Source organism: Natator depressus, chromosome 2 (genome assembly GCF_965152275.1).
Source record: "Natator depressus isolate rNatDep1 chromosome 2, rNatDep2.hap1, whole genome shotgun sequence".
Lineage (NCBI taxonomy): Eukaryota > Metazoa > Chordata > Testudines > Cheloniidae > Natator > Natator depressus.
Window position 1 is genome coordinate 233,302,380 of NC_134235.1, and position 26,258 is coordinate 233,328,637.

A 26,258-nucleotide genomic window follows, 5' to 3' on the forward strand; every position below is an offset into this window, starting at 1 on the left:
TTGTGTCAGTATCTAGCATTCCACACATGCCTTTTATTTAGGAAAGAACACAAAAGTATGTTATCTTATTCCTCTGGAATTTTCCACAGTTATTTAACATGTTAGTTTAGGCATAATTGGTTTGAGGGCTCTTGAAATTTATATCTCAGAAGTTCTTATTTACATCAGGCTTAGAGTAGTTAATTTCACTTGAGGTAAACGTGAAGCATTAGATTGCAAACGTACCTAATCCATCTCTCCTCCCCCATGACCAGAAATCCTGTGGTTAAAATAACACAGCCTCTATTCAGAGCACAAACTTAGAGCCGCTGGCTGAAGCAGACTTGGGATTTAGAGAACTCTCAGCAGATGAGTCTGTTAGGGTTTTGGTGGGTTTTTTTTTATCCTACTTCTGATCCATGCGAGGAAACCAGGATCTCTCCTGTTTGCATGCAAGGTAAAAATTTCCTGCAATCTGTGTATCTATATCTGTGTGTGTCTATGTGTGTGAAAACTGCAAAAATGTTGCTACTAATAGAGCAAGAAGCATTTGGCAAATGGCTTCACAATCTTTAACTGTTAATCTGGTCTTGTGGCTATTTCAATACAACAGGAGTGAAATGATGAAATGATAAGGTTACACTGAGAGAGGAGAGCAGCACGGATTCTCTGTCACATGGAAAAGAGGCTGAGTGTTTAGGGAATAGATAAAACGGGGTTTGGTGCAGTAACAAAACTGGATTTTATTCTGTTCGAGTCAGCCTAATGCTAAACTAGAACCTGATCTGTTTTGCTGAATGTTAAGTGCAGTCACGCCCAGGGTTGTCTGACCAGTGTAATCTCCATGCAAAAGGCTAAAGCTGTGCATTCTAGGATCACACTGGATATGTTTACAGTGTATAGGGTAGTGCTATTAAATAACAACAGAGCTATTATTCTGGAGTATTTTTTGATGCAGTGTTGCCAGATAATTAAGTGCCTTTATATTAGCTGTGTTGCTTTCAAAGACACAGTGTAGTAAAAGATCACCTCTTTCTTGAAACCCTATTTGATTCTGAAATGCAGGCATGAAACATAGTGCTCCAAACAGAGGTTGAACTGTATTCAGAGGTTTGAACTGTACAGTTGTACCTGCCCTGCTTCTCCTCCACAGTTTAGATCATCACAGATCCTGGGCATAAAATCAGTCCTTAGGGTCTTCATTCTTGGAAATCAGCGGTCACATCATCTGAAAATACTGACAATGTCCATTACTGAGATAATTGCTTGTTCAATTTGTTTTCATGTTGCCATTCACTAGCTTGCCCCATTCCCGGGCTCTTTGTGTTCTGCCTAACTGCACACAACACCAAACAAATGCTGTTACAGGTGGCACTCTGAATCCTCCAGCCCATTCACATTTTGAGGCGTTAACTTGCCCACTGCCCCCTCTCTTCCAGTTCATCCATTTTCTCTGTTTGATAGCTGCTAGAGTGGTTTTTTACATAGCTTCAGCCTGTGGGCTGTATTCATACAATAAGTGGCCGCCACCTGCCCCTGCTATCCCCAACATGCATCACCTCCCACAGTATGTCCTGAACTCCGCTGGTCGTAGGGAGAAACAGGGATAGCAAAGTCAGGGTTCTCATGCCACAGACTATGCAATGCCACTATAAAGACACTGGGTTGGCAAAGCCACGCACATCTTTAAAACTGACAGTGCCTCATTGTCTTGGAGAGAGAAATGCAGCTTTATCGCTCCATACCACCACTCGCTTTGTGGTATGGAACACAGGGAATTATAGTGAATACGCATGCACAGCTTTCAGTGATACCCATGAACAGTAAGCCATATTAAAGAGGCAGCCAAGAGGAGAGTGAATATTCTCAGGACAAAGAAATGTGGTTAGGCAGCAACTATAAAATTTCCGTATAGAAAGTCAAGCTGATGTCATTTTAACTGTACAGGCTAGTGCCAAGAATTGTAAGTTCCGTATCAAGAATCAGAGGAAAAAAACCCCCACATACTCACAATTTGTTCATGTGGAAAAATGAACTTTTATGGAAGATATTTATGGGAACCTGCCAGAGGAGTATGTGTTGTATTATTTTTTTATTGATAATGATACATATGTTCAGAGAACCATTATATTTTACTGTAAACTCCCTTTACCCAAGAAAGGAGAAGCTCAAATGTGCATGAATGTTATGGAGGGAAGATGGTTTCAGCAAAACTGTTGATATTTAAGCAGAGCTGGCAGGGTAAGAAGAACTGTTAAGGGCACAAAAGACTTATTCATGTCCTTGAATTCACGTTTTCTCCCAGTGACTTTGGGAAGATGCACATGAAATGAATAGCATTGCCAGCCTTTCTCTGGTTTTACTGTTTGAATGTTGTGATATATACAGCACCATAGATGGGCATGGTATGAATGCAGATGATTGAAATGTAAAATGGAGGTCCTGACCACTTGGGGGTCCCACCTACTTTCCAACATAGGTAATTAGGTTCTGCCTGTCTAAATTCCCCCTGGGAATTCAAGTTGTTGGGCATCTTTCACTTTCTGCCCTATCCTGTTTTGTAGTTTTGTGCACTATTGAACAGCTGCTGTGCCTCACCACAAAGGTGGCTGTGTACTAGAGGTGTACAGAGATAGTTTAGGCAATGCTGCCAAACCTTCAGCTGAGGGGGCCTTGGATTATGAGGATCCCAGCCCATCAGAGATGAGTTGAAATGTCGCGGTGATACTTGTGGCTTATGTTCCAGTGACGTGTTTTGTGGAGAATAACCTGCTCTGCACTGACTGAGAGTTCTGTAGGGATAACCTGAGGAACTGAGATGTCTCCCTCTTTATTGCAGCACTGCCTGACCCACAGCACAGCTTCTCCTTCCCCCTATTTAAGAGGACACCTCCATCCACCATTCTCCTAACTCCATTTGCAAGCATACATACCAGTTCTGGACACATTCCCTGTGTTTTAACCCTCCCCTGGTGCAGGCAGTTTGAGGGACAGAAGTCTGTATAATCTGACCTAGCACAAAGGAGCGCTGACTTTGAGGCTGAATCAGTTACTGCTTCTGAGTGCTCTGAGATGCTCATATGAAAGCTACTAAAGAAGAAATCATTATAGTATGTTTATTATTAGTGTTGTTTATTTACTATCTACTGGGTGAATGTGGTGCTCAGGAAGGTGGTGGACTAATATAACAGTTGGATTATAGTCCAGGAATGTGATCACCATTGTGCCTAGTGCAGGCAGGTACAAGCTTCTTCACTTGGCTCTAGAAGAGCATCTCACTCCTAACCTGCAACACTTGCTGTCCCAGTCCTTTCATTGTTAGTATTAACAGTGCAGTAGCTGGCACATATGACAAACATCTCTCAGGAACTCACCTGACACCATCCAACTCATTTTTATTTCTAACCCAGTTGGGATTTGAACTCAGCTCTTCCTGCACTGCTTACCCCAGATAGTTACTCTTTATATTTGGTTTGCTACAACCCATTAGGTTATTGCTTAAACCAATAATTACTGTAGTACTGTTATTGGGGATCTGGTTGGAGAGTTGGTATTTGCTGCAGAGTAATGGACATGAAGCTAATTCTGCAGTTCCTCACAGAAAAATCCCAAGGCACAATTTAGAGCAGGGTCATGGCTGCTCTAAGTTGCTCAGGCTGTCCAAATCTCAGGGGCTGTTCCAGCAGGGCAAGGATTCCCAGGGCATGGGGACACTCTAGACATACCCATTTTTTCCCACCCACACCCCCTCCACCACAGACTGCGGGGGAGACAGCATAAAGGCCATTACCCCAGGCATATTCCACCTGGCGATTTCCTCATGCTGGAAGATTATTCAGGCAGCTTGGTCTGCCATCTGTACGGTGGCTTTGTGCTAGCAGACTGGTACAAAGAACTGCAGCAGGTGTCAGAATCTGTTCCTGTGTTATGATCAAACCAGTGAGATGAGGTAAGTGAAATATGTGATGAAGAATTCAGATAACTGTAGAAAGGATTTTGTCTCTCAAGGAATACAGTCTTAGGTGACAATACAATCTCTTGTAACAAATTTTCTTGATGTTCCAAACAATATGTTTCTATATAAAACACATCACACTCTATAATAGGCCTCATGTTATCTTCACATACCAGCACTAAACAATGTGTACATTTGGAGATGTGAGACCCCTAAAGAAGTTTATAAACTTCAGGGTTAATACAAAAAAAACCCCTGATTTGTAAGACTTGGTTTGTTTTCTATTGGCTTGTGATTCAGTTCCAACTGAGGAGTGAATAGGGGTCTGGTAACAGAGAAAGAACAATACCTGGCCTTACTTTTTCATTAACAATAGAAGTAGGCAGATAGATAACTAATTATTAGACTCCCACTAAGTGGGTGCTTTAGGTATGTGCTTTCATTCTTGTGATTTTGGGTATGTCTGCACTACAATTAATAACCCCCAGCTGGCCCAGCTCAGGCTAAGGAGCTGTTTAATTATACTGTAGATGCTCGGGCTGGAGCCCAAACTCTGAGACCCTGCTAGGTGGAAGGGTCCCAAAGTAGGGCTGGGCCCGAACATCTCCACCGCAATTACACAGCCCCTTAGCCCAAGCCCCGTGATCCCAAGTTGGCTAGCATGGGCCAGCTGCGGGTGTCTAACTGCAGTGTAGACATCCCCTCAGTTACTTGTATGTCATACTGTTCTGAAACGTGAGGCACCCTGTGAGCCGGTTGTTTCACTTTGTGTCAAATACTTCAAAGCAGAGAAGGCATCTAGAGGATGAGTCAGGGAAGGTTGGAGAATTCCCTTGCTAGTGATGCTGGGTGAATTTAGGAAGGAAGCAGCAATGAGGAACAAACCACTGGGCATAAGCAGTGAGGGGAATTTGTGTCAGTTCTTAACCAGTGCTGTCCAACGTACCAACTCCTGGATATCCATCAGATGTTTCTCCTGGACTGTTGAAATTACCTGGTATGCCATGATGGTATCAGTGCAATGCAAATGTAGTTGCACAGAAGCATGTGTGAAGACAAGGGGTTAATGTACTACCTCTTGTTTGAGAATATGTAAATCGGTAAAAATAAGCAGACATGATCTAGAGCCACAAAACTTAGGGGATAGTTCTTTGCACTCTTTTAATGCCTCCCTCATCCAAGGGCTGATTTCAAATACCCCAAAGTCCTGTTCAGATCAGGAGCTGATTCTAGGTGGTGTGATGGGAGAGTGGGTGTTTCACCACTTTACAGAGATAAGTCCCCTCTGGGAAATTCAGATCCAGATGCTGGTTTTGATTCTGAACTCCCCTAAAGTTTTGGCCCATTTTTAAAATTAAATGTATAAATTGCCAGAGCAAATGCAAGTAATAGAATAGAATATATGCAGGGTGCTAATCACATCAAAAGCACTGAAGTTTTGGCTTCTGGTCAAAGCCTCTTGATACAGAAATGATATTCCCTTTTACTTAATACCGTGGCGTTTTGGCAGTGTGTTCCCATTCTCTCTCTCTCTCTCTCTCTCTGTCTCTCTTTCTCTTATTTTGCAGGTACTGAAGCTTGGCTGTTTATGCTCTTGGCATTTTCTACCTGCAGGGGAAAAAGTGCCTCCTTTTGTTAAACCTCTGATGTTAAACTTTGCACTGTGCTGAGTTACGATGCCCAACTCCGTGCGGTGTCCAAAAGGGGCCATAGGATCCTAACAAACATAACTCTTGTGGTTTCCATCCCTGTGCCCCACACAGATCACAAAGGTTTTAAAATGAAAATGTACCTAGAACTTCCAGTCCTTCTAGCATCAGGGGCAATCACCAAGCCATTGTCAAAGAGCTGCCACAACACATGATGGAGCATAACTTGACATGCCTCCTTTAGCCCCTCCCCCATCCCATGCTCACTCAGAATGTCTACTCTGAAACCTGTAGTTCTGATTAGGGACTTGTGCAGTATCCACTGTAAGTTAACTATCATCTGTGACAGCATTTCACACTAGTGGCTAAATTCTCTGTTTACGTACACCCTGGGCAATTTTACCAGTTTAGACAAGGTTGAAAAGGGTGTATGTCAGCACAGAAAGGGCTTTATTTACTGTGTACTAAACTTTGCTGCAATCACTCACATATACTTCAGTGAACAGTAAACATTAAAATAGAAATACTGTTGTCAATACTGCATCTTGAAGAAACACAAATAGCCTCCTCCATCTTCTTTGTTCCGTGATGAAGATCTCTCTCACACACACACACACACACACACACACACACTTTTCACATGTTGAAACAGTCTACTTTTGACTCACACAATGCACCCTTCCTTTTGTAGGAACTTCCTTTAAATATGAATCAAGACAAAATAATGTCCACTAAGCCATTCCTATTTTACCCATGTGATTTTAGTGGATCTCATTTTGTAAAAGGTCTGAGATCTTCTTATTGATACGCAGATCATGCCAAGGGGCTGCCACAATCACGATGCAGAGTGTCACACAATCTCTCAGAGTTGATTTTTGCCAGGTTTCCTATTGGTATTATTGCTGTCCCAGAAATTAAATATTTTAATGACTTCCAGGAAGAGGAATTGTTTTGGTCCCCAGTCAATTATTTCTGAAGACATGCAGTGCTAACAGCATGGGTTCTTTTTCTCTTGTCAGTAATAAGCAGTAACTCTTACAAACTTGTGTGAAAATACAAAACATCTTTATCAAATATTTGTTTTAACTTAAAATAACTGAATTTTTAAACCAAATTTGATTAAGTAATAATTCTTCAAGAGAGGGATCATCTAGTGTTTTTTTTCCACAGGTCTGGAACGTCAGGACTGAGGTGTAGTCTGAAGCGTTCACGTTGACTTCTGTAGTCATGTGTAGAACACTAAGGACCAAGAGTCAGATGACTAAAGTGAGGCACCTCAATAAATGGCCTGATTTCAGAAATGCTCAATACGCACAGCTCTCACTGAAGTCAACACAAGCTCTGTGTGCTCTGTTCCTTGCCTAAAAAGGCCTAGATTCACAGAAGTACTTGGATGCCTAAAGTCCGATTTAGGAGCCTAGGTCTGGTTTTAGGTTTCTAAGTCCCAGTTTTAGGCTCCACTGTGATTCACAAAACTCCCACTGAAACTTGTAGGCGTCTAAACTCACTTGGTGCCTAAATTGTTTCGGCAAAAATCTTCCTAGGCAGCTGTGTTTTTGCCAAAAAGGCACAGGCTTCTAACTCCAAAGAGGGTCCCAGGTCGTGAATTGCTAGCAGAGAGGCTGCAGGGAGATGCCTATATCTTCATGGGAGAGGCAGGGCTTAGCAAACACCCCTCTGGTTGGCATCTGCCACTGATTAGCTTAGGCAGCTCCCTGCCTTGCATGTTGGCTTTTGTGAATTTCTGTCCTGTCTTTCTTGATTTTACTTCCTTAATCATCCACCATTTTGATGCAAACAAGCAGTGACAAAACCTCTGCAAACATAGATTTGGGGTAGAAAACTGACTCTTCACTTTTAAATGGTAGAAGAGAAGGAAGAGACATGGGATTATGATCCATCACCTATAAATCAGCCTTGTCTTCCTGTTCTAGGCCATTTGGGTTTAGTCATTATGGCAAAGCAATGGAAAGAGTCCATTGCTTCTCTGAATCATTTTTTGATCTTGTCCTTCTGTGGTTCGAGTTCTTTCTTGTTAATTACATCAAGCCAGATTTCCACAGAAACTACAATAATAGTGTCATCAGTCTGCAATCTGTCAAGCCCCTCTGAAACCTTCAGTTGCTTCTGTAAACTTAGTGTTTTTCTGTAGAGTCCCTTGTGCGCTGTTTGAATCAAAACCCTTCTTGTACTGAGTGCAACTCCCAACATACTTATGGTAGTTTTGAACTAACTGAAGAGACTCATTCTCCAGACAGTTCCACTGAGTGTTATCAGGAAAGATGGGGTGTCAGTCAGCCTTTTCATTCAATCAACCATGAGCCTGATGATGGCTGCAGAAGCATTTTTGAATTTGCACAAAGCACTGTAACACTGCATTAGATATTATAGTTTTTTCCATAAGGTTAATATATTATGCTGAATATCTAGACCTCAGTAGTTCTCATCCTTTTCATTCTATTTTCATTGACTGAGCAACTGCAAAAAAACCTTTTGTCATAGTGTTCTCTAAATTACTGGATGGCATCTGTGGCAAAATGGATGCAATGTTCCACAGTTTAATTTCAGATGTACAATCAATACTTCATTACCTCAATCCATTAAGCAGAAACACGTTTTTCCCTGTTAGGGAACTTGTGGCCATTATTCAGCCATTCCTCATGTTCAGCCAGCCATCCTGCATTCGTATCAATGTTGATTCTTTAGGCTCTTCCTTTAATTTTCCGCGCTGTCTTCACTTGCGTCACGTAGTAGTGGGCTTGTGAGTTTAAATCTGTCCAGAAGAATATATCCAGGGAGAAGGGCTTCAGTTATTTCTTTAAATTGCTATTTTGTGCAACATTATCTGAACAGTACCTTATTAACACAAATGAAGCTTGGAACTTTTCTTTCTTTTCAAGTTTAAGTCTTTGCCTTTCCGTTGTTTTCATAACATAGTTTCCAGACCAAGAGCATGTTAAGGAGAGCTGGTTGAAAATCACTATGGTCATGTGACTCCCCTAGTGCATCACAGTGGTTCAACCAAGGGGTAGAACTGACTAAAATGGGAGCTGTAAGTGCTCAGCACTTCAGAGAATCAGGCCACTCGTATTTAGGTGCTTAACCTTAGGCATCTATGCTTGAAAATTCTGGCCAAGGCGTTTAAAATTAGAAACCATTTTTGAAAATGAGGCCTCAACCTCTCTGCTTCATTTTCCCCATCTGTAAAGCTTGGATAATAATAGTTGCCTAAGGAGCTGTAGTGATGAATTCTATAGTGTCTGTAGAGCTCTATGAACATGGAAAGCTGGATAAGTGCTAATTATTAATTATTATGTAGTCATTCCAGTCAAATTGAGACTAAATTATCCAAACACAAACCCAAAATATATATATCAGTCTTGCTATTTTCCAAATAGCATCTAGCAGCAATCTTGGCACTATAAATTGTTTACACCGAACCATGGGTACTTTAACTGTGTAAGTTATTTAATATCGTTTTGTCAGTCAGATAAGTAAACATTTTGAACAGCTCCTGAACTCCAAAACAAGCTACAACTGCACTAGCAAAGCATATTGCTGACCAACTCTGAACTGATAGGTTGCCCTGACTTATACCCTGTGCAACCGCACTAAAGTTAATGGAATTGTCCAGGGTGTAACTTGGGGCAGTATTGGCTCATTGTGGGTTATTTTTTAAACTCCTAACCCTTTTAGAACTAATAAGATGAACAAGCCAATTAAAGGTGTTCACAACAGAACCACTTTCCTTCAGTTCTAAATACTATACTGCTGTGAGACAAATCCTCATAATCCTCTTATCCTGAATCGGTTGTGTTGGGGGGCTCTGCAGCATTAGGGATGAACAGAATCCCTGCATGAGTCACTATTACAACCTCAGTGTTCGGACTCCAGTGTGGGCTCAGATACCACAGCAGGAAGAGCAGTGTAGGAAAAAAGAGGGTTTGGGATCCATATAGCTGCAGATCCTCTGCATAATTGGGTACCCGTTCCACTACCTTTGCCTCCCACATGTCCGTGATGGAAGGGTGGATTTTGTTTCTATGAACTCAAGTGGTGCTGTTATGAACTCCATTGCCTGCTAGTTTTAGTGACAGGCCATTGTGCTTTTGAAAATGCACCAGTTAAAGAGGCTGATCCAAGCTGTGCATCTGCAGCATTCAATCTCCTGTGTGGTTTAGGATGGTATTTTATGAAATATTTCTTGATATTTCCTATGACTATCTGATTTTTGTTCCTTTCAGGATTCAATGCATTATACCAGTTCACTTCCCTACACAAAGGGGAAAGGGGATCATATTACAAGCAGGAATGCTTAAGTCGAACTCTCTGAGCCTTTCCAACAGCAATTTGTTTTGGAACTGAGTGAGTGAGGAGGAGGGGAAATGGGAAGACCACCAAGACTTCAGTATGAGACATGCTATTCCACTCTTTCAGGGAGATGTAGTCTGGGCAGTCTGCAGATAGGGGTTGAGTCTGCTCCCATTGAAATCAATGGCAAAACTTTCCTTGACTTTAATGATGCAGCACTGAGCCCCAAAACATTAATTTAAGGCCTGATCTGAAAAATATGACCAGTCATTGGGCTGGCGAGAGAGAGAATGACTCTGTAGTCCAGTGGTTAGGGCACTGTGATCCTTCAGGGTTGTGAGGCACCTTACTACCATCTGCCCTTAGTGGGAGGAAGCCTGTCTATGGCTGCGAGGAGTCAGCTCCCTAACTTGATTGGCCACAGGCAACACAAGCGCTCTCCTCTCGTCCTATGCAGGCTCCACTGTCCCTCTGCGGGTTAGTGATAGGTACCTGGAGCCCTTTGAGCATCCGCCTGGGGGGTCCTGCCCCTGCTGTTTGATGGCAGCACGGCCCCCATTAGCTGTTGGGTGGCAGCGCCCCCACCATCAGCTGATGAGCGGGGGCGGAGAACAGCTGTGCCTGGTGGGTGCTGAGCACCGACGGAGTCAGCGCCTATGGGTTTATAGTGAAACGCAAGCAAAAGGTTTATTTAACAAAGAGATGCAAATGATAGCAAGTGGAAGTGTTAGACGCAAAGGGGTACATATCAAATAAAATCATAACATGCATTCTAGAAGTTAGATTTATTTAACTAGATACTTTTCATGTCTTACAGAGCAAAGCTCACCCCAAAGTCCTTCCAGGGTTTTCAGCCAGGCCTGGCTGTGATCCTTTTTATATGAGACAAAACACGCTGCAATATGTCCCTTAGGTGAAGGATACTGTGTGTCTCTTTGCAACCCCAGATATATCAAAACATTCCTTTGATCTTTAGTCATAAACAGACACCCTCCTGCTGTGTGTTTTCTTCCTGTAGATTTCACAATCTCATCAGTTTTGCATTCTTGATTAGCTGGTGGCTCAGTATGCAAATAGACTTACATAATGAGACAGGCAATACACAATGCCCAGACAGAGAGATCATAGAATCATAGAATATCAGGGTTGGAAGGGACCCCAGAAGGTCATCTAGTCCAACCCCCTGCTCGAAGCAGGACCAATTCCCAGTTAAATCATCCCAGCCAGGGCTTTGTCAAGCCTGACCTTAAAAACCTCTAAGGAAGGAGATTCTACCACCTCCCTAGGTAACGCATTCCAGTGTTTCACCACCCTCTTAGTGAAAAAGTTTTTCCTAATATCCAATCTAAACCTCCCCCATTGCAACTTGAGACCATTACTCCTCGTTCTGTCATCTGCTACCATTGAGAACAGTCTAGAGCCATCCTCTTTGGAACCCCCTTTCAGGTAGTTGAAAGCAGCTATCAAATCCCCCCTCATTCTTCTCTTCTGCAGACTAAACAATCCCAGCTCCCTCAGCCTCTCCTCATAAGTCATGTGCTCTAGACCCCTAATCATTTTTGTTGCCCTTCGCTGGACTCTCTCCAATTTATCCACATCCTTCTTGTAGTGTGGGGCCCAAAACTGGACACAGTACTCCAGATGAGGCCTCACCAGTGTCGAATAGATAAGCATCTACTGCCCCATGCCTGAACAGAACCTGTCCAAGGCATGTCACCTCATGGTGACCTGCCTTTAACTTCAAGGCTTTAAGAACATAATTTACAGTATAGGTCCATAACTTCTTAAATATTATCTGGTTTCAGAGTAACAGCCGTGTTAGTCCATATTCGCAAAAAGAAAAGGAGTACTTGTGGCACCTTAGAGACTAACCAATTTACTTGAGCATAAGCTTTCGTGAGCTACAGCTCACTTCATCGGATGCATTCAGTGGAAAGTACAGAAGATCTTTTTATACACACAAACCATGAAAAAATGGGTGTTTACCACTACAAAAGGTTTTCTCTCCCCCCACCCCACTCTCCTGCTGGAAATCTCCAGGATTTGTGCTGGAAATGGCCCAACTTGATTATCATACACATTATAAGGAGAGCGATCACTTTAGATAAGCTATTACCAGCAGGAGAGTGGGGTGGGGGGAGAGAAAACCTTTTGTAGTGGTAAACACCCATTTTTTCATGGTTTGTGTATATAAAAAGATCTTCTGTACTTTCCACAGTATGCATCCGATGAAGTGAGCTGTAGCTCACGAAAGCTTATGCTCAAATAAATTGGTTAGTCTCTAAGGTGCCACAAGTACTCCTTTTCTTTTTGTAAATATTATCTGTATTTCACAATGATTGCAATGACCAGTGGGCTACTGGCTCTCAGGAGGGACCTTATAGGCCTCCCTGTGGTGAATTATTGTGTACATACTTGACACAAGGATTCTATGCACCCCTTATGCCCTCTGGCAGTTGACAGAAAGAGGTTTTTTGGATCACAGACACTCACCTGGGAGGTGGGAGACCCTGGGTCCCAACCATTCTTCATTACTTATCTAGACAGCTTCAACAGTAGACACTGAGGGAGCCCCACATCAGAATATCCCATAGCTCAGTGGTTAGACTGGTTTCCTGAGGGGAGGGAAACCCCTGATTCTTCCTCTGACAGAGTTGGGGGAATTGAACCTGGGTCTCCTACATACTTGGCATGTGCACTAACCACTGAGCTAAAAGCTTGTGTGGAGTGAGACGAATGCATCATTCATTCCTGCAAGAAGCTGTGTAGGCACCTGCAACTAGCTGGCTCCCACTCCCGGAGTGCTAAGCAGTGCGAGGTGCCTCCCTGCAGCCTGGACACCATGATGCTCAGCATTGCAATGCCTAAGTCCCTTTGTAGATCTCACCCAGAGCCCGTGGAAGATCCATGGGACAATCTAATTCAAATACAGACCATACAGTGTAGATATATTTGATACATACAACATAGATTCAAACTTCCAGAGACTCTGGTCTCTTTGGTTATTTGTTCATGGCTACAGCCATCTATATGTACCTATATCTCTATCTTGCTCTGTATATGTATGTTGATTTTTAGGCAGAAGGAAAGGGAGGAAGTGCTGCATTTTAATAGCATGGAGGAAAGTGCAAAGGTGAGAGCAGGAGAAAGGTACAAACGGAGCATTTAGAATGTAGGCGGAATTAAAATACAAGTGCTATTTTTGAAGTGCCTAATGTATGGTAATAAAGCCTATGAAATTGTTCTTTACATTCAGTTAACATTTCTATGTGCATACATCTGTCTCACACATCATGGTAAAATGTTTTCTAATGTATAAAGGTATATGCAGGAAAAGTGCAATTACTGTACAGATTAAAGTGCTAGTCAGCGGACGTGCATAGAAAATAAGGGTCACATTCAGATTCCACATTCAATTAATCCAAATGAACCTGGGCATTACCTAGTTCCTACAAGTGCCCTGGGTTACATTCCTACTGTAAAAATCAGGGGCCTGAGCAGCTATTTGCATGTGCAGTCACGCAGTTTGCCCACAGAATCCGCATAACTGCGTGTAACTGTAGAGATGCACAGCACATGGGGCTCTCTCTTGAACATGTGGCCCAAAATGTATCGTTCTGAACAAAGGGCTGAATTCCCTTTTCCAGTCTGGCCCACTTTGGCCTGCTCTGGTGGCACAAAGGAGCCTAAAAGGATCTCCCCACCTGAAGATTCCTCTACTGTGGAGGAGTCTCCAGCTGTACAAACCAGCGCCTGCATCACCACTTTCTCCAGCCTTCGCTGTAGGGGCCAAATCTAGTCCATGATTCCTTTCAGTGGAGATAATACTAAATCTCTTGAGGCTTTTTACTGAGTTTGTTGTTGAGAAACTCTGGCTAATGAGGGATACCACTGTGGAGACAGACATGTGCTATTAACCAAATTCTAAAATAAGAGGTTAAAGAAACTGCTTGGAGACAGATTTGCCCTACACGAAGTGAATTTTTTCTTATCTTTATTACTTTCCGCCCCCCCTGAACCTGTCACTGATTTTTGGTCCATTAGTGATTTTCTTCTTGTCTCTGATTTCTCTGTCAAAGACTCACGAGGTATGAGGGGAATATTGTCAGATCTCATTCCCATGATGGAAGAGGCATAAAATCCACTCCATATATCATGTGCCTCTGGTTTCCAACACGACAAAGGATTTGTTCAAGCCCTCCTCATTATCTTGTTTCATGCTTTAATAGAAAAGCTAAAAAGCTGGTGACAAATAGCCTCATTTATCACATTTAATAGACTATTCTTTTAAGCCCATGAAATATACACTTTGGGACAAAGGCATGGAAAAATAACACGTCATTTGCACTGGTTTGCTGCCAGATCATATTAAAAAGTTCAAGAAGTATACAAACCAGTTAATTCAGTGTTCTCTCTGTTGCAGCATCCCTCCATTCACACAACCTACTTCTTTCCCTTCAGGTACACACTATAAAAGGTGAAAGGTTGAATATGAGAGTCCTAGATGTGCTTCATTAACAGCACTCATGTTTTTATTAGCAATGTACATATGCAGAGCAAGTGCCCTGCTATTCACAAAGGGTGGAACTGAGTGAAGGCATGGAAGAGCCCCCAAAGCAGAAGAAATACAACAATTCACTCTTCTGGGGGTGGTCAGCTCCCCAGCTTTTTATTGTTATTATTTTTATTTATATTACAGGCCCTAACTGAGATTGGGATCCCATTGTGCTAAGTGCTGTACAGAGCCATCATGACAGACACTCCCTGTCCCAAAGAGTTTACCATCTAAATAAACAGTCAAAGGATGGGAGAGAAAATGGCCACATGCAGAGATGAAGTTACTCGCCCAAGCTCCCACAGCAGACCATTGGCAGCACAGGGATTTGAATCTTGGTTTCCTGCATCCTAGTCCGGCGCCTTGGCCATTGCTCTACGTTGCCTCTCTGGGGGTCAAGCAAGGGGAGCTGCATACTGAGCTGGGGCGTGACCTATGGGCCTGCAATGCTCATGTCCGCATGGGGTGCTGGAATAGCTGCCATTGATGGGCTGCTGCGGTGCTCCATGCTTTGCATGCAGTCTGTGGTGTGACTTCTCTCCAAAGCCCTTTATTCAGGTTTTTTGCAAGGGAGGCAGGGATTGCCCTTCACCTTACCAAGAATTATCCCCAGGGCCACAGATAACATCCTCACTCTGCCAGGGAAAGGGCAGGGCTACACAGACCATTCTGTACAGCACGTGCGTCATGCTAATCTGCAAATCGCCACCCAGACTCCCCATATGAATGACAACCACAGCCCTCTCCAACAAACCTCATATTAAAGGTTATGCTCAGGCTGAGGGGTCTCTCATGCAATGTAAATATTAAAGCCTATCTTCTTCCCCCACCCTACCCCATGCTTGGTGCCAAGGGGGCTCCGTAGGGGCTGAGGTGTCAGGAATCTTCTCCCCTTCCTAGCCCTCTCTAGCTTGCAGGGTACTAGTTGAATGTGAAGCTGCAGTAGCTGGAGCTGCTCCCTTGTAGGCATTGGCCAGTCATTCCATGTAATGGTGGACCCTGTGGCCCTGTCCCCATTTCTCCTCTTACCTGTTCTGCTTCATCCTCCGCCAACTCCACTCCACTGGGATGTGTGGGATGCTCCCACAAAACGGGGTTCCATTTCACTGACTTCTGCCACACTCCCTGCAATGGAACCACCCCAATTCCTCAACCACTGGCCCTTGAGGAGCAATCAGAATCCCACCCTAAACGAGGGATACTGGCACAACTCCTGCCCTGACTGACAGCAGTAGGATTATCCAGGCTGGTTGATAATGGCAGGATTTGGCTCAGTGACTTCTAAGGCAGGGCTAAACAGTTCTGACTCTCCACTCTTCTCTAGTTCATTCTGGACACTGGGTATGCCTCAGATGGCAGGTCTCCAGTGTGAATTTGTACAATATTTTAGCAGTCCAGCAAGCATTAGTTCAAGGTTTCAGTTATTCTAGTTCAGATGAAGAAAATGGTGGTTTTTGAGGAGGGCAGTGAAATCCCAACCTGCAGATTTTCCTTTCCTTGTATATTTATTTTGCAATCACTTTCCTCTTATGTGTCCTAAATCTGCAGTTTCTGAAGGCAGGAGACATGTGAGGAGAGGGAGGAGGAAGATGAGAGGAAACGGCTGTATGATATAGTAGTTTTTTTCTGTGCCACCATTTGTTTAACTGAGGGAATGTATCTAATGACAGTTACTACTATTTAAGGAAATAGGTTCCTATACAAAATCCTGTGGTTTCGATGTGATCCTTTTATAGGCATAAAGAGATTTTTCCACATCTCTCTCTTTCATTTTTGTTTCACTCAAACCTGGCCTTCAAACAGATAGTTCCAGAACACCATGCAGTGGAACTGGACATCCTGCTCCTGTTATTGCTATGAGAGATGAAATGTCCCACCAGTTTACCAACAAAAGCCACAAGGATGCACTCTGGACCAAGCTGAGGTCAGTAGAGTTATCCTAGATTTTACAGCAATGTAAGAGGGAGCAGAATTTGGCCATATTTATCCTGATGGGTTTTGAACTGGAAATACCTCATCATTATCACAAATCACATAATTTGATTAACAGAATAATATTCTATATGGCAAGATCTGTTACAGAACATAAACATAAGTAATTTCTAATGAATGACTGATTCTCAGTTCCTTTACAAATGCCAGTAACATGGACTGGTTAAGGTTAACTATAGGTTACCCTATAAATACAAACACTGCTTTTTAGAGTGATTCATCACTGATGTCTTCCATCTGAGTTTAAGAGGCCAATGACTCCCTTACACCAGTTTTACACCTGTGTAGTTTTACTAACTTCCAGGTGGCTATTTCTGATTTACACCAATGTAAGTAAGAGGGGAATCAGGCCCTGAGTGTTTAGCCAAAGTTCTGGAAATAACACGAACTTTACACAATTTAGAGCTTTATCGAGATCTTTAATTTATTACAGCACGCTATGTAATCATATACGGTGCTGGCAGTAGCTGTTCTGCACACAGTTACAAAACAAAGATTTACTGAGTTCCAGTAGCTGCTCAGTGCCAGATGAGTATTATCTCATCACATACATATGCTGTGCAAAGATGCTGGTGCTAGTATTTTCCTTCCCTACTGCAGAGGCATGCCTGGTACCACCAGTTTGTGCTGACATAAATAATAACCTGTCCAAGCATCTCCCAAATCAAGTGCTTGGGGAAGGGGCAGACACATTGTTGCAGAAGGAAACATAACTGGAGTCCATTCACTGATCTGGCTTTCCAATTATATAACTTTATCTTGAGTAAGAGCTGGGAGCAAGAGAGTCATATACAAATTAATTGCATCATTCTATTTGATTGCTTATGCATTTCTTTTATTGTGGTAATTTATATGAAACTATGGATCTTTGTTTCTAGTACAAACCCTTCTTTTCAGTGAAAGACTCTGAACTAAAGGCCTGTTTCCTCTGGAGACCTGAGACTTGATTTCCTGCTCACTTACGTCAGTATTATTACACTGGTATAACTATTGACTTAAATGGAGAAGCTCCTGATTTACCCCATTCTGAGTGCAGTATCTGGGATTTCAGTCCTGACTCAGAGTCATGGGTGGGAAAGATTTGAATGGCCTCAACCTAAACTTTAATCAGAATTTCTCCCTATTAGAAACCACCACACATATTGATATGATTGAGATACGCCTAAGATTGTTATAGCAGTATTACCATGCTAGCTGCTTCTTGAGCCCCTCCTCATGGCCAGAGGTTGCTCTGCAGATGACTTGCCTCACTTTCCTTTTCTTTGAGGGGCTTCTTAAATCAACTTAACACAGGCTTTCTTGAATGCAGTGACAACAGCCCTCCTTAGGGCATGGTTTATTACACTAAAGTTCAAAAATAAACCCAGAAGTCTTCTCTCCAACCTTAAGCTGGTCACAGCCCCAAACTCCTCTGGTGTCTCAGGGTCCTTCCTGCCTTAGCAGGTTACTCCCAGCCCTTCCTAGCTGGAGCAACTCCCCTAGTCTCAGGGTCTTCCCTGCAAGAGCCTCTCCCATGTTCTGCAGTCTCTCTATACTTCCTGAATACTTTTTCCCCTCCTCCTCATTCTCTCCCCCCACAGCTTCCTATTGCTCTTTATGGGAGAATCAGCTCTTCCATACTCAGCCGGTTCTGTTCATTAACCACAGACCCCATCCCAGGTGTATGAGGCAGGCTAACAGGCTGGGGATGGCCAGCTCCAGGTCTCAGGGCCTTAAAAGGGCAGGCCACCCCAGCACAAGCAGGAAGTTTCAGACCAGGATTGAGGTGTATTGGTAGAAGTAGGATCCAGAATGGAACAGTGCCTGCCCACGCAGGGACAAATTCAATGGTGTTATTCCAGATTTATACTAGTGTAAGAGTGGTTCATTGTGCTTAGTTCTAGCCAATGAAGAGCATCAAATTCACACAGGCAGAAGTGACTCCAATAGAATTATTTACTTTGAATATACCAGTAAGTATTATAAACAACATTTAGGTAACTGTTTAATGTTTGTACACCTATAGTTACAGGCTTACTTGTATCTCTAGTATATAGTCAGCCCCTGTTCACTGAGTGTTGCAACTTGGGTAGGAAAACTAGCTCCAAGCGTAAAGTTGGCTTAAAAGGATTCAAGCAAAGAATGATGCTGCTAATAGTTGGTGGTTATTTTTTTCACCCTGATAGTACAAAAGGCAGCCAGATGTATCTGGTATGAAAGTGGGACAGGTAACTAATATCACTAAAGATAAGACTGCCTGTCCACTTAAGAGCCTGCATCAGAAACGCTATCAATTGTAATTCAGTAATTACATACTGCACAAATGTTTATTTCTCAGGCATGCCAGAATTTCTGGGTCTGGTTCTCTTATTTATACCAGTGCATATCAGGTGTCATTGTTTTCACTTGTGCCATTAGTAATTTTGTAAAAGTTGCAATGACAGCATATTTCTTCACCACAACTGGTAGCTTCTCAATTAAAATAAAACACAAAAGATAAATAAATAAATAAATAAAACAAACACACACACCCAACCATGTTTTAACTTCCTGCAGTTTTCACTGGAGACTGGCTAAAGGTAACAATGCACTTAAAAATAGGCCCTACAATAAGACTGTACAAGCAAGTGTTAAGAGTTGCACAGGAAAGATGAAAGGACCAATACTAAACATGTTAAAAACCTAATGTGTTTAGTTATCTCATGTAGCCTTAGATATTCCATCAGTCAAGGGTTCTTCTGTAACCCTGCTGATTTGTGGCTAGCTTGTGCAGTGTGTTAGAGCAGAGGGGCCAGGACCCCACAGCAACAGCAGTCTCCAGGAAGAATTCTTCTGTATCCTGTGACCTCAGCCAGATTCCTTCTGGGCATCATCCATGGTGCACTCACTTTGCCACTCTTGAGGAGGGCACAGCACACTTCCTTCTTTGAGCCCAGCCAGCTCTGTTATATGGTGTGCAGACATGCTTTCACTCTGCCATCTTTTAGGCATCTAGCACTTGTGGGAATGATAGAAGGGGGAAGATCCTACACAACCCAAAAAAAGAGAAGAGTGAGCCTCAGCAGAGAAAGAAAGAAGAAAATACCTAGTGCCCTCCCCAACTATACATATAAAAATGATGGGGTCTAAATTAGCTGTTACCACTCAAGAAAGAGATCTTGGATTCATTGTGGATAGTTCTCTGAAAACATCCACTCAATGTGCAGCGGCAGTCAAAAAGCAAACAGAATGTTTGGAATCATTAAGAAAGGGATAGAAATTAACACAGAAAATATCATATTGCCTCTATATCAATTCATGGTACACCAACATCTTGAATACTGTATGTAGATGTGGTTGCCCCGTCTCAAAAAAGATATACTGGAATTGGAAAAGGTTCAGAAAAGAGCATCAAAAATGATTAGGGGTATGGAACAGCTTCCATATGAGGAGAGATTAATAAGACTGGGACTTTTCAGCTTGAAAAAGAGACGACTAAGGGGGGATATGATAGAGGTCTTTCAAATCGTGACTGGTGTGCGGAAAGTAAAGAAGGAAGTATTATTTACTCCTCCTTGTAACACAAAAACTAGGGGTCACCAAATGAAATTAATAGGCAGCAGGTTTAAAACAAACAAAAGGAAGTATTTCTTCACACAATGTACAGTCAACCTGTGGAACTCCTTGCCAGAGGATGTTGTGAAGGCCAAGACTATAACAGGGTTCAAAAAAAGAACTAGATAAGTTCATGGAGGATAGGTCCATCAATGGCTATTAGCCAGGATGGGCAGGAATCCAGGGGTAATCGGTAGGTGGACTGCAAAATCTTTTTATTTGTTATCTTTATTATTTTTGCATTATTTTATCTTGGGTCTGGACCTTGACTATACCTTGACCAAGAAATTTGGACCTTGACAGAAAATAATTGATTACCCCTGGTTGTCAGAAGCTGGGAATGGGCAACAGGATGGATCACTTGATGATTGCCTGTTCTGTTCATTCCCTCTGAAACACCTGGGATTGGCCACTGTTGGACGATACGATACTGGATTAGGGGGACCATTGTCTGACCCAGTATGCCTGTTTTTATGTTCATGTACCCATAAAGTGTTGGCCAAGGTCTGTCCATTTATCTTTCCCCTCCATTATGAGTAAACGTGGCACAAATCGCAGCAAGGGGTAATTCCTTTTAGAGCTGTGTCAAACTATGCCTTTATGTAAGCTTTTGGATAGCCTAAAGGACAACTTCCTTTCACACACGACTTAACGATTGTGTTCAATGCAGTAGAATAATTTCCATCCTGGATTTACCCCGATATCAATTAACACTTCAAAATGCCACAGATAGGAAAGGATTAAACTTCTTTTTTCTTTCATTGTTTCTTTATTGCTTTTACAAACAAATATTTTATCTTGTGGTCTTCGCAATTTAAAAAATGCATATAAATTAATTTGCCAGTTGTGTGGCTAAATTGGTCTAGGACACACACCTCCTTTCAAGCAGACCTCTATTAACATGTAAATTACATGTTTACCCTGGCTCCTTTCTTTCTGTGATCTTAAGTGGGGAATGCAGTGTTTGGATTAGAGATTGTTAGAGAAATCCCAACATCTACAAGATTATGAATACAAATAGATGAGGTGACTTGAATATCAGGTGAGATACTGGAAAGCTGGGCTATGTGCCCCATGGCTTTATTTCTCAACATTAAAGCCTTATGGTGCATCCATTGGTTTATTAGCAATGAGTGCATATCTCCAAGGGTAAGCATCACACTTTCTACCTCCCTATACTGAAAAGCAAATGAGAAGCTTTCTTCAGCAGGTGGTGCAGCTTCTGGATCAACTTCAAGGGGAACCCAAAGAAGAATAAACTGTAGCAATCCAGCCCAGAGGTGATGAAAGAATGTTGAATCCTCCATATTGGGGAGCAAAGCTGGTCAAAAAATGTCCCTGCCAAAAAGTGGGATTTAGTCAAAAATGATGCTTGTTACAGGAAGATGTTGCTTTGGATCAAATTTTCCATTGAAAAATTTCAAAGTGAACTGAAACTACAATTTTAATTTAATTTCACATTTAAATTTAATTGTTTAATTTTTTGAAAACCAAATTTTTTAAAAATTTTGAATTTTTGTTTTTCCCCCCTTTCTCCCTCTTTTTGCCACCAAGTTCAATACAATAAATAATGTACAAAGGTTTTTCTTGTTTTTCACATTTTTCTATCTTTCCTTTTTGTTCTTTTTACACTGCAACTTTTCAAAACGGCTCCAACTTTGGAAAACTTGCAGAGTGACAAAGGGAAAAAGGAAAGCACTGTAACTTTTCTAAAGCTGATGAAGTTTTAAAAGTTAGAGTGGAAAGGGGGAGGTGGAAATAAATAAACAAACTTTATTCAGCTTATTGACTTCGGTAGTGAAAAGGCAGAATAGGGAAAATGGCATGCATTGTAATACAGCTAAATGTAAATGTAGACATCTAGGAACAAAGAATATAGGCCATACTTTCAGGATGGGGGACTCCATCCTGGGAAGCAGTGACTCTGAAAAAGATTTGGGGATGGAGAGGCATAATCTGTTGAACATAAGCTCCCACTGTGATGCTATAGCCAAAAGGGCTAATGTGATCCTTGGATGAATAAACAGGGGGATCTTGAGTAAGGGTGGAGAGGTTATTTTACCTCTGTATTTGGCACTGGTGTGACTTCTGCTGGAATATTGTGCTCACAATTTTAAAAAGTTGTTGAATAATTGGAGAGGGTTCAGAGAAGAACCACAAGAATGATTAAAGGATTAGAAAACCCGCCTTATAGTGACTGAGCCCCTTGAGTCTATTTAGCTTAACAAAGAGGAGGTTAAGGGGTGATTTGATTACAGCCCGAAAGTAACTAGATAAGGAACAAATATTTAATAGTGGGCTCTTCAATCTAATAGCAAAAAGTATAACACAATCCAATGGCTGGAAGTTGAAACTAGACAAATTCAGATTGGAATTCAGGTGGAAATTTTTAACAGTGAGAGTAACTAACCATCGGAACAATTTACCACAGTTGTGGTGGATTTTCAATCATGGACAATTTTTAAATCAAGATTGGATGATTTTCTAAGATATTTTGGGGAAGTTCTATGGCCTGTGATTTACAGAAGGCCAGATGAGATTATCACAGTGGTCCCTTCCAACCTTGGGATCTATGGAAAAACAAAATCCAGAATTTTTTTAGTTTTCAAAAAAAAAAAAAAAAACATTTGAATCAAATATTATCAAAATGCAAAATGTTGGATGGAAACATTATGTCTAGTTTTCTGGGATACGTGAAACATATGAAAAATGTTGAAAGAAAATTTCTCACTTTATGAGGGGAAAAATACATTTTTGACCAGCTGTAGTGGAGAGAAAAGAATTAACTTTTCAAGTAGCCAAGAGACGGTGATATGGTAGCCAGTCCAGACTAAGATGAGCTTCTGTCTTGAGGGAGTAGGCCACAGTCTTGTCTTATAGATTTTAAGGTCTTTGAACATAGCAAAAGTGGCCTCTAAATTCTGACTTCTCTGAAGGGGATAACACCCTGTGCCCCTCAACTCCTCCAAGTTAGAAAGAAATGAACAATTTTTTAAAAATTGCTGCAGATAGCATCATGCTTTCTTCAAGTCTCATGCGCAGAACTGTTCCCTTTCTCTGCTCTCTTCAGGTGCTAGAGACCAGCACAGAAGGTCAAAGGCTGAAACGGTCACAGATTTTTACACTCTGTACTTCTACACTCCCCTTTCCTCCTCCCCCTCTATTGTGTCATTTAGGCACGGCTCTGCATTGGGTTGGGATGGAAACCCAGCAGAGGCAGAATTCCTTTCAGAACTCCCTGGCATACATACAGGGGTGCTGCACAGAATCACAGAATATTAGGGTTGGAAGAGACCTCAGGAGGTCATCTCGTCCAATCCCCTGCTCAAAGCAGGACCAATCCCCAACTAAATCATCCCAGTCAAGGCTTTGCCACCTCTAAGGATGGAGATTCCACCACCTCCCTAGGTAACCCATTCCAGTGCTTCGCCACCCTCCTAGTGAAATAGTTTTTCCTAATATTCTCCCCTATCCACCTTGTCTGCTCTGCTTGTCAGTACTTGGGGGCAGATCCATAACTTCATCTCCTCCACACCCGCTATTTCAAGGGATGCAGAGAGGGAACAGTTCCTGGACTCCAAAACAGGTAGGGAATGCATTTGTGCCTGGCTGCCACTCAGAGGTACCCTATCCCCTTCCTTGCATACCCTCAGAGCGGTGTGGCACAGCCCAGTCCCCAGAAAGCTTATTGCAACCAAAAAGCTTTTTCAGTTGTTTGAGTCCTCTCATTATTTCAGTCCCATCCTAGCGAAGATTTGAATTATTACTTTGCCAGCAGCACCTACCTTATGGCCTTTCTTTATTAACACTCAAGATTAAGACTTAGGTGACAATGTGCTTTCCATGTTGAAATTCCATTCTAAACGATAAAGCCATAAGGGCTCTAACTGTGAGAAACTGAGATCAGGTTCAACTGGAGTGTTAACGTCAAGTCCACCTAAGCTGGAGTTAATAAATAGCTCAATACTGGAAAAGACAAAGAGTTTTAAAAAAACCCAGTTGAATATTTATAACCATGACCAAGTAGGACAAGTCCTGTTGGTGTTTACCTGTCAGAATTTCTAAGATACAGGGCATCTTGCAATGGACTGGCTTGTGTTTACCACCCTCCTTTGCTGGGGGGATATGTCAGGTTGCTCACAGGTAAGCTCTACTGGTCAAGCTCAACAGAATTAACTGGTACCAGTGCCACAAACGTGCAGTTAGCAGCTGGTCATGGTGTCTGTACGAGACATATTATGATGCTTTAAAGAATAAGGCAGACAAATGCACATACACAGAACTAAGTTTTCAAAGGGCCTAGGCTCTGTGTGTGCACATCTGCCTGCACACAGTAATCAGGAAACTGCTTACTTAGGTACGCACTTTGGCTGCGTCGATCTGCGGTTTGGAGGCCTGAGCAAAGGTTGAGTGTGCAGAAAGTGGGGGCTGTGGCAAATTGCCGGTACGATTATGATGGGTCCCACGCTTCCTCTTCTTGGAGGGGGTTCAGGGTGCAGTTTCCTGCCCCTGAACTAGGGTATCTACAGTCCCACTAGTAACCCAGAGAAGGGTAGTGGAGAGGGAGGGACCCGGGCCCACTCTCTACTCTGGGTCCCAGCCCAGGGACCCTAGGGATAGTGGTAAAGCACTTGAATTAGTGCTTCCTTCCCCTGGGCTACTTCCTTCTGCTCTTCAGTTTGTGGGGCTTCCTGCCCTCCCTCTGCACAAGCCAGGTGTCTCTTTACCTAGGGTCTTGGTCTTCTAGCCAGCCACGGCACTTCTCTAAACTCTCCTCTACTTCAACTCCTTCCCCTGGCTGATTGAATCAGGGTTTTTATTTTATCAGGTGACTAGCTTCAGGTGCTCTAATTGGCTTCAGGTGCTTTTAATTAATCTATAGAAACCTTTCTTCCCTCTACAGGGAATAAGGCTTCTCCTCATCCTGGGATTTACATATCTCTCCTAGATCACTCTCCTGCTGCCTTCTGGCCATGCTGAATCACAGGGCCCTTTGAAAACTGGGCCCATGTTCATGCTGGCAGCCATTCACCAAAGCAGCAGCTGCTAGAAATGACAGTGGCATCCAAAATAATAAGGTGAGCTGATGATTATGACAATAATCCAATAGAATCCCCTGGGTTATTTTGTTTGGTTTCTTTCAGTGAGTTTAGTGCAGGTGAATTTTCATTGCCAGGCTGGGGGTCCTGGAGACTGGAAATCTCTGTTGGCCTACAGAGCAGAAACAGCACAGGCACCAGCGTGAGAGTCCCCTTGCTGTCCTGCCTCAACCCCCATGGGAGGGGTCAGCCCCGGGGCAAAGGCAGTGCGTTTTCCCCCATCCATTCAGCCCACACTCTCCCTGCTGAGTCTGCCAACAAGAATACCTGTTTGTGCCAATTGTGGTGGTAGTTTGTTATTTATGGATGCACGCTCACTAGGAGCTGGAATCTGTGGGACAAAACCTCCTGTGGGGTAAAGTGGTGTAGCTCCTTCGGCTTCAGTGAAGTTAACCCAATTTGCACTAGCTGAGGATCTGTTTCTAGTTAGCAACGCTCTCTGATTTGTTTTTAAACGTATATCTGATCTTTGCCTCTGTGATCTCCTCAGCCCTGGCACCCTCGCTGTTACTGGTGGAGAATGACAACCGTTCCAACAGCGCTCTTGGGCGACAGCCGCTTTTATCCTGATGGTGTAGCCGGAGAGTGCAGTGGTGTTGAAATGCACTCCCAGGAGGCTTTCCTCTTTCTAGCGGGCTGTCATTAGGGAAGTGCACCCTTTGACAGATGTTTCAATGCCCGAGTGTGTCCAATTATCACAGATGTAATTCTTACTGGTTTTGCTGTCAAGGCGGAAGTATAATCTCGCACCTCATAAGCAGCAGGACCTGCTGTATGTGCTTGTTCTTGTCCTCCCTGCCATGCGTTACATCCACCTCTTGGCTCTGTGTAGAATCATCTTGTTCACTGGAGGGTGCATAGTTTGGCGACACTGTTTTATTAAAAGATGAACGACTATTTTCTCCAGCCTTCAGAGAGTGCAAAACATCTGTTGCTTCACAGATCTGCCTTTGTACTATTCCAATTAGATTTGTGTACTGTACAGTGGAGACCACTGAAAGGTGAAATCCCTGCAGGGACGGATTTGTGAGATTCTGCAGGAAATTGGTATTACAAGTAATTGTTTCCTGCTGAGGGATCTATCAGAAATTCACAGAAAAGCTACACTTTTCATCAGTCTCTTGTAAAGAGTACCTAGAAAACTA

At 42.7% G+C, this 26,258-nt stretch overlaps 1 protein-coding gene across 2 annotated transcripts in view; it reads left to right on the forward strand.

Annotated features, from left to right (window-relative positions):
- The first annotated feature begins 294 nt into the window (after positions 1-294).
- JCAD (junctional cadherin 5 associated) overlaps positions 295-26,258 on the forward strand; it is an 82,418-nt gene continuing 56,454 nt past the window's right edge. Inside the window, exon 1 of one of the 2 annotated variants that reach the window (XM_074946154.1) lies at positions 295-436. The gene's annotated coding sequence lies outside the window, so the exon portion shown is untranslated. Of the gene's footprint in view, positions 437-16,300; positions 16,374-26,258 lie in introns of those variants that run through there. The other variant, XM_074946158.1, reaches the window with a different exon arrangement.